The sequence below is a fragment of the Camelus ferus genome, chromosome 9 (genome assembly GCF_009834535.1).
Source record: "Camelus ferus isolate YT-003-E chromosome 9, BCGSAC_Cfer_1.0, whole genome shotgun sequence".
Taxonomy (NCBI): domain Eukaryota; kingdom Metazoa; phylum Chordata; class Mammalia; order Artiodactyla; family Camelidae; genus Camelus; species Camelus ferus.
Genome location: NC_045704.1, coordinates 59,263,225 through 59,276,654, shown reverse-complemented (window position 1 = coordinate 59,276,654; position 13,430 = coordinate 59,263,225). Strand labels below are relative to the sequence as shown.

General features: G+C 36.4%; 1 non-coding gene across 1 annotated transcript; it reads left to right on the top strand.

The window, feature by feature from the left end:
• The first annotated feature begins 6,333 nt into the window (after positions 1-6,333).
• On the top strand, positions 6,334-6,405 carry TRNAA-AGC. Its single transcript has one exon. It is a non-coding gene; the product is annotated as a tRNA-Ala (tRNA).
• Positions 6,406-13,430: the final 7,025 nt, after the last annotated feature.

Below are 13,430 nucleotides of genomic sequence, written 5' to 3'. Positions count from 1 at the left end.
CTATTTCCCACTTAACAACCTGAAGTCCTATGAAATAATAGGTAACAGAACATATAGCAAATGGATTATGTTGGCTTCTCTTCAATTTACGACTCTTAGGCCTGGCCCTCTGGCTTTTCTGTGGCTACAGTTCTGGGGAGTGTTTCTGTTATTCCTCAAACCCCATTTACTCCCAGTGGTTTTGGTCAAGTAGGAGTGAGAGGTGATGTTGATCCATGAGGGCAGAACTGGACAGGCTCATTTTGACCACCTCTTTGCTATTTGATTGGTTTGATGGAGAATTATCACTGAAAGAGTTCTGTGAAGGTTCTGCTAGCAAGGGTCTAAACCCTTGATGGATTCCTGAACCCGCCTTTAGGGAAAGAATGGGGGACTGGCAGGGAGAGGGTGGAAAAGCATGGCCATAAAAGACTAGTCAATTTAGTTGCATTGATACTCAAACAAGTTCAAAGTTTTGATTGTTTGTTTAATAGAAATGTTGACACTGCCCACAGTACTCAAGTCTATGGAAGAAAACAACTCAATAAAAGTGATAAAAAGAATGAAAAAATACTGTTTGTAGCAACATGGATGGACCCAGAGTTGTTCATACTAAGTGAAGTAAGTCAGAGAAAGACAAATACAGTATGATATCACTTAAATGTGGAATCTAAAAAGAAAAATGATACAAATGGACTTATTTACAAAACAGGAAGAGACTCATAGATATAGAAAACAAATTTATGGTTACCAAAGGGGAAAGGAGGTGCGGGGAGGAATAAATTAGGAGCTGGGGATTAACAGATACAAACTACTATGTATAAAACAGATAAACAACAAGGTCCTAATATATAGCACAGGGAACTACATTCAGTATCTTGTAATAACCTATAATGAAAAAGAATATACATATGTGTAAAATATGTGTCTCTCTATATATCTATATGTAGTGATTCAGATATGTATACACCAGAAATTAATGTAACATTGTAAACTGACTGAACTTCAATTTTTAAAAAGTGATAAAACTGATCAGACTGATCAGGAAATGGAGAAGACACAAATTATCAGTATCAGAATGAGAAAAACATCCCTATTGATTCCATAGCTATTAAAAAGATAATAAAGAAATCTTTTGAACCATGTTAGGCCAAGAAATCTGACAACTCAGATTAAAGGGACAAATTTCTTGAAAGACACAAACTACCAAAGCTTGCTCAAGAAGAAATTGGTAATTTGAATATTCCTGTATCTATTGAAGAAATTTATTTTGTAGTTGAAAACTTTCCTACAAAGAAAACTCAAGGTTAAGAAGACTTCACTGGGGGAATTCTATTAAACATTAAAGAAAGAAATAATACCAATTCTATGCAAACTCTTCCAGAAAGTGGAAGTAAAGGGAATACTTCCCAACTTATTCTATGAGCCCAGCATTATTTTGATACCTATACTGAAGACATTGTAAGAAAGGAAAACTATAGGCCAATATCCTTAACAAACATAAATACAAAATTTCTCAACATTTTTTTTAGCAAAGTGAATCCAACAACATATAAGAAGGATAATACATGACCAAGTAGAGTCTATCCCAGGAATGCAGGATTGTCTTTATGTTTGAAAATTGGTCAGTGTAACTCACCGATTAACAGATTTTAAAAAGAAAATCCACGTGATTATCTCAATAGATGCAAAGGAAACATTTGACAAAATCCAACGTCCATTCCTATTAAAAAGTCTCAGCAACTAAGAATAGAAGAAAATTTCCTCAGCCTGATAAGAAACATCTATGATAAACCAATGGCTAACACCACACTTAATAGTGAAGGACTGAAAGCTTTCCCTCTTAGTTCAGGAACAAGACAAGGATCACCCATTTTCATCACTTCTATACATCATGGCATTGGAGGTTCTAATCAGTACAATAGGCAATGAAAGCAATAAGAGGCACTCAGATTGGCAAGCAAGAAGTACAACGTCTTTATCTGCAGATGGCATGATGGTCTATGTAGAGTATCTGATGGAATCCACAAAAAAAAAAGCTATGAAAATTAATCAATGAATTTATCAAGTATGCAAGATATAAGATCAATATTAAAAAATCAATTCTATTTCTGTATACTAGCAATGCACAATCAAAACTGAAATTTTAAAAATACCACTTACAATACAATAAAATAAATATGAAATATTGAGGCATAAATCTGATCAATTTTGTACACTGAAAACTAAAAATCATTGCTGAAAGAAATTAAAGAAGATCTAAATAAATACAGGCAGAGATATTGTATTTATGGATCAGAGATTCAATACTATAAGATATCAATTTTCCACAAGTTCCATAGATTCAAAGTAAGTCCAATCAAAATCCCAGTAGGCGTTTTTGCAGAAATTGACAAGATGATTCTAAAATTCATTTGAAAATCCAGAGGATCTGGAATAGCTAAAACAATTTTGAAAAAGAAGAACAAAGTTGGACTAGCGCTACCTGAATTCCAGATTTATTCTAAAATTTATAGTAATCAAGACAGTAGGATACTGGTGTCAAGATAGACAAATCAGTCAATGGAAAGAATAAAGTCCAGAAATTGATCCACATGCATACAGTCAATTGAGTTTCAACAAAGATGCAAAAGAATTTAGTAGAGAAAGCATTGTCTTTTCAACAGATGGTATTGAAATAATTGGTATCTATATGCAAAAAGATGAACATTGATTCATACCTAACACGATGTACAAAAATTTACTTGAATGGGTTTATATGTAAATTTATAAAAGTTTTAGAAGTTTTATAGAAGAAAACAGTAAAAAAAAAAATCTTTGTGATCTTGAGTTAAGCAAAGATTTCTTAGCTACAACACTAAAATAAAAGAAATAATTGATTAATTGGGCTTCATCAACTGCAAAGAATTTGCTCTTCAAAAGACACCTTTAAGAGAATGAAAAGACAAGCCACATATCACCAAAAAGTCTACAAATAACAAATGTTGTAGAGGATTCCAAGAATAGGGAACTCTTATACACTGTTGGTGGGAACGTAAATTGGTGCAGCCACTAGGGAAAATAGCAGGGAGGTACCTCAAAAAACTAAAATGAGAACACCATATGATCCAGCAATTCCACTCCAGGGTATGTATTCAGAAAAATGAAAACCCTAATTTTAAAAAATGCATGTACTACATAGCCAAGACATGGAAGTGACCCAAGTGCCCATGAACAGATGATTAGATTAAGAAGACATGGTATATAGTCAGAATGGCCATCATTACAAAGCCCACAAATGATAAATGCTGGAGAAAGTGTAGAGAAAGTGGAACTCTCCTACACTGCTGGTGGGAATGTAGTAAGGTGCAGCCATTATGGAAAATAGTATGGAGATTCCTAAAACAACTAAAAATAGACTTATCATATGATCCAGCAAACCCACTCCTGTGCATATATCTGGAGGGAACTCTAATTCAAAAAGATAGATGCACCCCAATGTTCATAGCAGCACTATTTACAATAGCCAAGACATGGAGGCAACCTAAATGTTCATTGATAGATGACTGGATAAACAAGTTGTGGTATAATTTAAAGTGGAATACTACTCAGCCTTAAAAAAGAATAAAATAATACCATTTGCAGCAACATGGATGGAACTGGAGATCATCATTCTAAGTGAAGTAAGCCAGAAAGAGAAAGAAAAATACCATATGATGTCACTCATATGTGGTATCTAAAAAGAGAAAAAAGAAGATACTAATGAACTTATCTGCAAAATAGAACCAGACTTGCAGCCATAGTAAGCAATCTTACGGTTACTGGAGGTAAGAGGGTGGGAAGGAATAAATTTTGGAGTTTGAGATTTGGAAATATTAACTACTATATATAAAAATATATAAAAAACAAATTTCTTCTGTATAGCACAGGGAACTATATTCAATATCTTGTAATAACATTTAATGAAAAAGAATATGAAAATGAATATATGTGTGTGTGTGTGTGTGTGTATGACTGGGACATTATGCTGTACACCAGAAATTGATACATTGTAACTAACTATACTTCAATTAAAAAAAAAAGATGTGATACATATGCAATGGAATACTACTCAACCATAAAAAAGAATGAAATACTGCCATTTGCAGCAATGTGAATGGAGCTAGAGAATATTATGTTTAGTGAAATAAGTTAGAGAAAGACAAATACTGTTTTGTATCACTAATATTTTAAATCTAGAAAATAATACAAATGAATGTATATGCAAAATAGAAACAGATTCACAGATATAGAGAACAAACTTGTGGTTACCAAAGAGGGAAGGGAAAAGGAGGGGGTCAAATTAGAGGTATGAGGTTAAGAGGTTACAAACTATTATATATAAAATAGATAGGCATCAAAGATATACCATAGAGCACAAGGAATTATACTCATTATCTTATAATAACCTATAATGGAGTATAATCTGCAAAAATACTGAATCACTATGCTGTACAACTGAAACTCACTTACTATTGTAAAACAACTATACTTCAGTTAAAATAAAAAGACAAGCCACAAATTAGGAGGAAAATATCTGCAAATTTCTGAGAAAGTGCTTGATTTAGAATATAAGAAACACTCACAAAACTCAATAATAAGAAAGCAAACAACAATGACAAATAGGAAAATATGGGCAAAAAACTTGGAAAGACATTCTACCAAAGATACAGAAGTGTGCATGAAAATATACTTAATATCACTAATCATTAGAAAAATGCAAGTTAAAACCACAATGTGATATTATTGCTCTCCTATTAGAATGGCTAAAATTTAAAAGTCTGACTATATAATGTGTCAGTGAAAATGTGGAGGAATTGGAACTCTTGTATACTGCTGGTTGGAATGTAAAATGGTACAACTTTGGTAAACCAGGTAAATAAAATAGTACACACTGTAGGATTTCATTTACATGGAATTCTAGGAAATGCAAACTAATGTATAGCAACAGAGAACAGGTCAATGGTTGCCTGTTGATGAACGAGACGAGGGTAGTGCAGGTTGGAAGGATTACAAAGAGTGCAAGAAGATTTTGGGGGATAATAAATACGTTCATTTTCTTGACTATAGTAATGGGATATGACAAAAATTGTCAAAATTTACTCTTTCAATATATGCAGCTTATTGTATGTCAACTGTAATTTCATAAAACTGTTAAACAAAACTAAAATGTGGCAAATGTTTTATTTGCTTAAATGTCTTATCACCTTTCTTTTTTTAAATTTTTAAACATTTTTATTAATTTTTTGGGTGGGGAGGCAATTAGGTTTATTTACTTATTTACTTACTTTACTTGTTTATTTTTTTAATGGAGATACTGGGGATTGAACCCAAGACCTTGTGGTTGCTAAGCATGCACTCTACCACTGAGCTATACCCTCCCTCCATCACCTTTCTTTGTAACGTCTATAAGTGGAGTACAAGTTGAAGTAGAGTTGATTTACAGTATTGTATTAGTTTCAGGTGTACAATAGCTATTCAATATTTTGTAGATTATACTTACAGATTATAATTTTAAGTTATTATAAAATATTGGCTGTGTTACCTGTGCTGTACATTACAACCTTGTATCTTATTTATTTTATACCTAGTAGTTTGTACCCTTAATCCCCTTCCCCTATTTTGCCCTTCCCCCAGCTCCTCTTCCCTAAGAAGTCCAAACAATAGTTTGTCCTCTGCTTCTATGCATCTGTTTCTGTTCTGTTATATTCATTAATTTGTCTTAATTTTCAGATTTCACATACAAGTGAAAACATACAGTATTTGTCTTTCTCTAACTGACTTATTTCACTAAGCATAATACCTTCCAGATCCATCCATGTTATTGCAAATGGCATAATTTCATCCTTGTTAATGGCTGAGTAGTATTCCATTGTATATACATACCACATCTGTATCCATTCATCTGTTGATGGACACTTAGGTTGCCTCCATTATCTTAGCTATTGTAAATAATGCTGCTTTGAACATTGGGGTGCATGTACCTTTCTGAATTAGTGTTTTTGTTTTCCTCAGATATACACCCAGGAGTGGAATTGCTGGAGTATATGGTAGTTTTATTTTCTTCAGGGTATAATTTTGTAATAAAAGTAACCACCAGATAAACTAAATCTTATTTCCAGTCAAACTGGTTGTCAATCCAGCTGAATGCTCAGTATAGTGAAGCTCAAATGCCTATATGATTAATGGTTTGTTGGGGGAAGGAAATATGTGACCTGGCATTTTCCAGACCAGTGCTTCTTAAAATTTAATGTGCATCTAATTGCTTTAGAGCTGTGCTGTCCAATACAGGAGCCAATAGCCATGTGTCTATTTAAGTTAAAATGAACTATGGGGGAGGGTATAGCTCAGTGGTAGAGCACATGCTTAGCATGCATGAGGTCCTGGGTTCAATCCCCAGTACCTCCATTTAAAAAATTAAATTTTTAAAAACCTAATTACTTTCCCCTTCCCCCTCAAAAAAAAAAAAAACCCAAAGTAACATGAATTAAAATTAAATAACAATTTTAAATTAGGTCATGAGTCATGCTAGTATTAACAGCCACATGTGACACTGGCTCCTGTAGTGGACAGTGCAGATTAAAAACACTTCCATCACTGCAGAAAGCTCTGTTGAACACTGATGCTCTGGTGCTTTGCTTTTCAAATACATGGCCTGTGGATCGACATTGGCATTACCTGGAAGCCTGTGAGAAATGCATAGTCTCCCCTTCCAGGGGATTTTATACACATGGAAGTTTGAGAAGTCCTGGTCTAGACAGTCTAGAAGCAGGTACAGAATGGGTTTTGAGGTACAGAGGGATTTAGTGTTGCATACTGTAACCAAGCAGGAAGTTGTTGTCATAGGTGACCATATGGCATTTGTAATTGCTTAACTGTGTAATAGTTTAAGGGGTTTTTCCCATGCTTTTGCTGACCAGGATTGGGCTGGAGATGGTGGGGGAAGAGGGGTCTCTGGTGATCTGCCCATCCCCCTCATTTTGTTCCCAACACCTCCAAGACATTAGTTGGGTGTCTTGTGCATCTTGTTGTTCATAACTCACCCTGAATTGCACATGTGCAGTAATTTTTAGCCCCTTATGGTTTCTTTGTATTCTGTTGTCCCAGCCTCTGCAAACACTGCAGCAAGAGGTCTCAGGCCTCTGCCTGCCTAAAATGCCAGAAGCGCATATTAACCTGACTTTAAACTGCACAAATTTTTCTCTAGAGTGCTTTTCCACAGATCTTTTTCCTAAGCACCTTTGTTTCAGGCACAAGAATATTAGAAGAGTTCCAAAGCCAGAGATGAACATCATACCCAGCAGAAGAAAGAGAACTGCTGCTGTTACAAAAACAAGGACGACTTTGCAACAAGTTGTTACCCTTTATGTGATTTCTATGGAAATCAGTACTGCCCCTTGAACTCTTACTGTAAAACCCCCTACTTCTCTCCCCTGCAAACTCGGTCTTGAAGGCATTAGCCCACTGTGACCTCCTCTGCCTGTCAAAGAAATAAAGCTGCCTTTTCTACTTCATCCAAAACTCTGTCTTCAAGTCTCAATTTGGTAAGTGGGGTACAGAGGCCGAGTTTCAGCCACACTATCAGGACAAGGGGTATGGGTTCTCCTCTGAGAGTTATCATTTCACATTTGCTGAACAGCAACCATACATTTACATACCTCAGAACTGGACCTCTGCCCTGTTGGACTTCCTCATTCCCCTGTTATGTTGTTAAACATGATTTGTCCTCTGGGACTACTTTTGGCCACATTTATGTCCTATTCTATCCCTCTAATTCTTTCCCCCTCCCACCCCCCTTTCTCACCGAACCCTGAAGGGTGACTGTTTTTGGTTTGGGTTTTTTCTTTTTTTCTTTTTTTCCAGATTATTTTCCTAGGCAGCTCTGACCTAGGTTATTTCCAGCTCCCTTTGGTAATTGCTTTTGGTCCTGTTGGATAAGCTCCTTGCTGGATGGGGTGTGTACCTTGTCTATAGTTGATGTGCTTTGCACATTTTCTTGACATGTTTGTTGCTGCTTGTAAATCATTAGCAAAGATGTTAAATAAAACCAGACCTGACCCTGCTCTCCAGGGAAGTGCCCTCAGCCCCCTGCTCCCCTCACTGGAGCTGTTGCTGGGTGTTTATATCATTATCCTTCACTTACAATCTCCCAGCCAGCTTTGGAGTCCATGTGACCGTGTTCGCATCCTGAACTGGCCTGAGAGTAGCAATGGCATGGCAGGCTGTGCAAAACCCTTCACCCAAGTTCCAAATCCTTTACTAAAGAGCTGGCCTCACTCTGATTTTTTTCTTCTGCCGATTCTCTTGAACTCACTCCTTTCCATAAATCCTTTGTGACTTTATTCTTTCCAGATGTCGATGGATTTTCACTGTTAACATCTGTTTTATTACTACGATGATCCGATTTACTGGCCAGTAATTTCCACAATTAGCTTTCTTTTTTGAATGTTAACACCATATTTTGACCTCATCTCATTCTCTGTCCTTGATTTTTCAGCTCTCTAGTTCTCCAATAATTTTTCAAACTGTTTATACTTTAACCCACGATGGTGCTGCTCAGGGCTTCATTCTTGGTGACAGTGTATTAATGAAGGTGTTGCTTAACCTGATTTTGGAGCTATCATTGCTTAAATCTGTGTTGCCAGTTAATTGTCTTAATCGTCCAGGATTTTCTAAAAAAACATCACTCAGGTAAAAAGAGAAAAGAATAATGTTAACGATGATATTAGTAGAAATTCTACTTTTCCAGAAGCTACTTATCTAGTCACTCAGGTATCCAGAATTATAGTGAAAAACAGCAAAAACATGCAAAAACCTAAAACAAAAGCCAGAAAGAGTCAGAAAAGCCACTACAAGGCCAAAATAGATGTCATTAAGTCTATACATTGAACGATGCCGATTTTCACCACTTTCTGAGTCCCTCAGTGTTATCTTGGTAGTTTTCCTGTGTCCTTCATGGACAGCAAGACATGAGTTACCTCTCACTCTCTTAGGCATTGCCTCTAGTAGCACTCTGGTATCTGGTAACTACTTTGGTGTCCACCAGGCCTGCTGTCCAAAGGCTTAGCACTGTATGATTTTGAGTGAGAGAGACATAAATCTGATGTTCAATTAGAACGCCATTCAGCCCAATCCACTTCATAAAACCATAGCCCACTAGCAATAGTATTTTCTTTACCTCCTGGAATTTTTTTCTTCCCATCGCCATTTGATGAATTTTGTTTACCATCTGAGATCACTTGTCTTCCAAATCACATCAGTACAAATGAGCAAATCAGAAGGTGGGAGGGGGGCAGTGGTTGCTATAAGCAGTCACTATATTAACAACAAAAAATGAAAGTGCCAGGGAAGAGACAGAAAATCTAAAAAGTAAACCAAATCTCAAATCTCTAGAGGCTCAGTGGTTTGGGAGCCATTTACTCTAGGAGCATATAACTCTGTATAACTTTAATACCCTTTTTTTTTGGAGTAACGCTATTTAGGAAGAAGACAATATATGGTATTTATAATGATAACCTTGATTCAGAAATAAAAGTTAAATTAGGTTCAGCAACTATATTTAAAGAAGTAAGGAAGCATGTAATTAGTTTTAAATGAAGGGGTAATAGACGTACATCATTCAAAATTCAAAAGGTACAAAAGAGTACAGAGTGAGAAGTAGGATTTCCCCCCAACCTCTGCTCCCTAATCTCCACGTTGTCCTCCATGGATGCAACCACTTATAACTGCTCTCTTTTGGACTTTTCCAGAGATATTGTAAATGCCTTTGGACAAGCATGTTTTATAAATCATTTTTAAACTTTTGGATTCCAATAAGTAAGCTCCAGTGATCTGGAAAATGCACTTATGTGGAACTGCTTATTCCCCAGCAATTCAGGATGAATTAGGCATTACTAAGTGTGAACTTAGTTTTTTAATTTTTTAGATTATTGAGACAGAAAAGGCCATTGTAGACCTCAAAGAGACTGTAGGAAAGACCTAGTCTTGTCCTTTGCAGGAGTGGGAAGTTTCATTACCACTGATTGCTCTAAAGACTGTTTTCTCAACTCCATGTCCCCAAGCTTTTCTTAATCCTACCATATGCAAATGTAGGGTGGCTGGAGGAAACTTAAAGGGGCAGGATGAGATGTAAAGAAGAATGAGATATGACATCTGTCCATAAGGTACTTAGAATTTAATTTTTAAAAAGGTAAGGCATGGGTGGGGGGGGTGGGTTTAGCTCAATGGTAAAGCACATGCTTAGCATGAACGAGGTCCTGGAATCAATCCCCGTACCTCCATTAAAAAAAAAAAAAAAGGTAATTACCACATGCACAAAATGCTGTAATATAAGGTATAATATTTGCTACAAGAAAATTTAGAATGTTATGAGAAGAGAGCTTACTTGGAGTTGAAAGAATCCAGGAAAACTTCATGGAAGAAGCAGCACTTGAGATAATCCTGGAAAGAAAAATAGGACTTCAACAGGGCAGGAGGCAGAGAATAATACCCCAGGAAGAAGAAAAAGCATAAACAAAGTTTGGAGGCTGCAAAAAAGCACTTTGGGTAAAACCATTACTAGAATGATTATTTGGTGTCCATTCACTTTTTTTACTGAAACTCTTCAAACTGCTCCCAGATATTCGAGCTTTGACTGGACATCGGCCTGCAGACCCAAGGGGTATCTCTGAGAAGGAGTAGTGATCATGTCCAATAAGGCGGGGAGACTCAAACTGACTTGTTTGCAGGAGAAGCCAGCGGTTTCCTCCACCCTGACTCCAGCAAGTCTGCTCTTGGCACCTTATTGCTGGCCTCGTGTGCCTAAGCCATGAGTCTAGTTACAACTCCGTGTTTTCCTGGAACTGTCCCTCATTTCTGTGGTAGTACTTGGAGGGATATGTTCCCAGAGTGCTAGGCCATCTGCTCGCTCTGGCTCTGATTGGCTCACTGGCTGCCTCACTTTCCTGAAGTGGAGTCCCCGAAGCAGCACCCAGAGCCAGGGGAAGGGGACGGTGCCAGAAGGTGAAATTTCCTGGAAATAGATCTACATTTTTCTGACATAGTCCCTTCCACATTTTCCCAGGGGTAAGAACAGCCTGAGACCATGTGTTTGATATTTCCCTCTGGCAGAGGCTCACAAGAGCACTCCTGTACAAGATGGATTTGATTAATGAGCGAGCTGGCCAAATTCTTTTGTTTCAGGCTGGAGGGCTGCTTCCATAGGTGTTGGGTTCCTTACTGCACTGTATTCGGTCTACCGCTCTCAAGACCCAAACAGAGAGGGCATGAAGGAAGCATTTGCTTTGCTAGGAAACAAAAGTTTGTTTTGTTATGTTGTTTTTTTTTTTAAATCCTGGAAATATAGATTTATAGACTTCCAGAAGAGAACTCTGGGGTTACCTCATTCAAACCTGTTCTGTGCAGAAATCCCCAGTACCCTGGACATGCTACTAGACTTTAAGACCCCTGAGGACAGATACTTTAATTGCCTTGTTTATTACTGTATTGCCCGTGTCTGGTTCATAGTACACGTTCTGTGAATGGGTATTTTTTTGCTTGTTTCTTTGTTTGTTTTTTGTGAATGAGTGTTGAATGAAGATAGTTGTCTCTCTTGCGTGCTTCTGGGGACTGGGAGTTCAGTCTCTTCCAAGGCAGCCCATCCTATGTTTTTAAGCATTCTTTTTCAAGGGGAAAATATTTTGAAATGGATAAACTGATGCGTTTTTCATTTCCAATCACACATAATCATGTTTTTTTGCAAATACCATAACGGTTTGAGGGAAAGGAGGGGGCCAAATGCTACCTCAGGAAGGAGGATAATAAGAAGCATATAACTCCCTGTTAGACAGAAGTGAAAATGAAAATGAAAGGAAAAAAAAAATAATAAAATGTGTGATCCAGGTTAGGAGCAGGAGTGTAGGGAAAAAAGTATTGCATATCAATTTTTAATTATTTTTGTAGTTAAAGATATAATTGATACATAACTCTGTGTAAGTTAAAGGTATACAAAATGTTGATTTGATACATTTATATCAATGTTTGAATCAGTTGGTCAATTTCTACAACAAATCCTGCTGGGATATTTTTTGAGATGGTTTTGACTCTTTCAGATCAATTTGGGAAGAATTGATATCTTTATAAAACTGATTCTTTCAATCCATGTGCATGGTACGTCACTTCATTTATTTAGGTCTAATTTTGCTTAGCAGTATTTGTAGTTTTCAGTATACAGATCTGCACCTCTTTTGTCAGATTTATTCCTAAGTGTTTTATATTTTGATGCTATTATAAATGGCATTTTAATTTCAATTCCATTTTTGTTTGTAGGATATGGAAATACAAATGATTTTTGTAAATTTACTTTGTATCTTGCAAACTTGCTAAACTCAATTATATGTTTCAGTAGCTTTTTGGTAGATTCCTTAGGATTCTGTACATGGATGATCATATAATTGGTGAATAAAGACAGTTTTATAGCTGTCTTTCAACCTCTTTTTCTTCTCTTATTACACCATCTAGGATCTCCATTACAATGTTGAGAAGAGGTGAGAGTGGACATTCTTACCTTTTCCACAATTTCAGGAGAGAAGCAGTCTTTCACCATTAAGTATGATGTTTTGCTGTAGGTTTTTATAGATGCCCCTTTCAGTATGAGAACATTCTCTTCTATTTCTAGTTTTCTGGGAGTTTTAATCATAGATGGATGCTAAATTTTTCCAAAGGCGTCCTCTGCAGTTATTGAGATAAAAATATGGATTTGTTTTATTATGTTAATTTGGTGAATTACGTTGATTGATTTTCAAATGTTAAATCAACCCTGCAATCCCAGGATAAATCCCACATAGTTATATTATATTATCATTTTTATGTGCTGTCGCTAAAATTTTGTCAAGAATTTTTCATTTGTGTTCATGAGGGATACTGGTATGTAGTTTTCTTATAATGTCTTTTACTGCTTTTTTTTTTTTTTAACTGGCCTTATAATGTGAGTTGGGAAACTCTTTCTCCTCTTCTATTGTCTGGAAGAGTTTGCACATAATTGGTATTATTTCTGCTTTAACTGTTTGATAGAATTCACTAGTAAAGCTATCTGGTCCTATGGTGTGCGGTGGTGTGTGTGTGTGTGTGTGTGTGTGTGTGTGTGTGCTGACTGCTTTTAGTATTTTCTTTTTACCTCTGGTTTGCCGAAGTTTGACTATGTGGTACTTGATATGGTCTTACTTGCATTTGTCCTCCTTTAAGTTCTACTGAACTTTTTCGTATCTGGGTGTTGGTAAGTTTCATCAATTTCGGAAAATTCTCAGCTATCTTCTCTTCAAATGTATCTTCTGCCTCCCTCTCTTTCTCATTCTCTCTGTCTCCCCCCTTCCCTTTATATGACTTCAACTACACTTTTTTATACAATCTGATGTTTTTTCACTGGTAGATAAGACGTTGTTCTTCAGAGTTACTGT